The following is a 2,772-nucleotide window of genomic DNA, read 5'->3' as shown; positions in this document are numbered from 1 at the left end:
ACTTAAAGGATCTCTCGAAAGGCTTTCATTGTTTGTTTCTAAGATAGCTACCCATCTTAGTGGGACTAGCAGTTCGAATCAACATAGTTTTCCCTGAAACACTCACGCAAAGACCTCCAGTAGGGGGAAATTTTGAGCCAGGTGGGCAGAGGGAGCACATGCAGCCACACCTCCAGGCGAGAGGTGGGGCAATGTGAAGTGATAGTCCCAAGAGGGAAAAAATTGGGCAGGGTCCATTGAGAGGTTTTATCTCTTGGACCATACCTTGCTACGAGAGCCCAAAGTACATAGTAGCAAGATGGATCAATGGAAGTTGATGCAATGAACACAGGTTAGAGCAGTCAGATACTAGAGAGCACATATCAGAGCTGACAACAGTGCAGAAAGGAAAAGTCAGCAGAAGCACATAGTTTTTAGCCGACAAAGGCAGAGCTATTAGTAGTCAGATATTTTGGTGACTGATGCATCATACTGATTCAGGTTGGATGTTTTTTTGGTTGTAGATGTTGTAGTGGCAACAACAACAATGATAAAGTGTTGCATGCAGAACATTCCAAAGGTCCTAGATCGGGATAGAGTTGAATTCCTTTCTTGTTGAGAGGGAGTGTTGAAAATAACAATAAGAGATGTTAAAAATAACATCTAGAAATTCCAATTTAATTTGTCCTTGAATTAAATTGTGAATTAATTTGTAATTCTTTTCTCGTAGCAAGTTGTAATAGTTAACTAAGTTAAGTTAACTTAGTTAGCTTAGGAAATTCGAGTTGGAAGTCTATCTAGGGTCATGTAGGGTAATCCCTAAATTTTAGGGGTCCAGATTGAGTTTATTGGAGTTGTAATTAGATAACTCAGTTCAAATGAGTTATAGTCAGTTAAACTAGTTCTAATTGTTGGAGGAACTAGTAGAGGTCTAGTAGTGGATTAGTGCATGAGTGCATCAACCAGTACCATACCAGTTAACTGAAGATTCGCTCAATAATAACTCATGCATGTCAATTCAGACGATGACCTAGTTGAGACTAGAGTGCAGGGACAATGTACTATCAGTTGTATACTTTTCCAAGTTACACAGATGGTGCATGCAATAAGTTGAAGACCTAAGTTTGGATTGTGTAGTTATGGAAGAAGGATTTCCTCATTAAATAGAGGCTAATTCCTCTAGGAATTACACAATGAAGTAGGGGCTTGGAAGGCAGCAGAATAGGCTAAGTGTTGGCTTGAGCTAGCTTGTGAGCAAAGAGTTAGATTATACTTGTGCAAAATTTGTTCTAGTGAGAACAAGCATTGTATTTTCTTCTCAGGTCTTATGGTTAATGCAATATAGATAGTCATGGTTTTGGGCAGTTGCTTTCCCGAGAGAAATATTGTGTTATGTGCCATTAATATTCTTCCTTTTCTTCTTATTGTTTTTATCGATCAATTATTGGTTTCCACTGTAAAGAGTAGAGTAGATTCTTGTCTTATGTTTCAATATATCACATGAGCTGTTAAATCTACAGAAAAATCTACATCTTAGAGTTGGAGTTGAGCGCCATAACCCATTAAAGAGATAGATAATTTCATTTTTAACAAATTGATATGCCTGCATAATAGAAGCATATTTTGTTAACTTTACAGATAGAATTTCCTTTAAACACTGAATGATGAAGGAACAGGATGGAGAGGGACTTGGTAACCATATCTGGGGCCCCTTCTTTGCTGCTTCACTGAAATATTTCTTTTGGGAGGTACCTTTAACCCCAAAAGTTGGATTTCTTGCTTGGCCTAGTGCCTAGAAGGACTACTAAGAAGAGGTTTGTCAAGTTGGCTCCCCAAGCAAGCTTTAGGAGATTGTGAGAGAAGCATCCTTTCCAATGCTCAAATATCGGAGAAGGGAGTTGTCTTATAGCAACTTGCTATTGTTCAAGAGATTGAACTTGGAGAAGGGGATTCCTGTAGCATTAAAAATCTGAAACCTAATGTCTGCCACTAAGGAGTCACTTCTAAAGGTGATATAGAGAGAGCTGTTAGCTAGGGTCATCACGAAGAGGGAAAAATATTTAATTGAATTGGGGTTAGATTATAGAGTTCCCTGAGTTGGGGATTGAGGTCCAACTAGCAACATTGGGGGCTTGAACTAGGCATATACACAAGTGTTGGTGGTAGGGGAGAGGGCTATGGTTTTTTCCAATCAATGCGATTAATTGAGAGCCAAAGCATAGGTTGGCCTTTTCCTGCTTCTATTTTCATCTTGATACTTTGCCAATGATGATATTGTTGTAGGAGGGCTTTCCATAAACGGGCTTGTCTTAGCTTTTGACTACAATGGCCAATTGCTTGACAAATGGCTAATCGATCTCCATAGGGATTTCATTGTCGACTGAGCATTTTCGCTTGATCTGCTTTCCACCTAGGCATTTGTATAGGTTTTTGAATTCCAATGTGCATGTTGTGGAACATGTTCCGACTTCAGGTGTTACCACTGCTCCATTAGGTTTGGTCTGTGATTGCTTCAACTCTTCATCTTCAACAGTAACAACTAGCACTAGCTCGACCTTAGGCGTTGTTTTCTTCAACTTAGCATCTCCATCTTTCTCCTTCTTCTCAGTAGGGTTTGCTGCGACAAACTTCCTGGTGGGGCGAGGAGCCATTTTTCAACTCATGAATGTGTGATTGGGAGGAATGATTCTTATCCTTCCCACCAAAGTTCAATTCTTGCAAGTGACATGTTGAACTGATATTTAATATATATTATTGGATTGGCTTTGAGTCTTGTTGTTGCATGGCCTTGAT

This window comes from Pinus tabuliformis, chromosome 3_1 (assembly GCF_031772625.1).
Source record: "Pinus tabuliformis cultivar Carrire ecotype Pingquan chromosome 3_1, CPIR1, whole genome shotgun sequence".
Lineage (NCBI taxonomy): Eukaryota > Viridiplantae > Streptophyta > Pinopsida > Pinales > Pinaceae > Pinus > Pinus tabuliformis.
The sequence above is the reverse complement of the archived record's forward strand: the minus strand, read 5'-3'. Positions refer to the sequence as shown.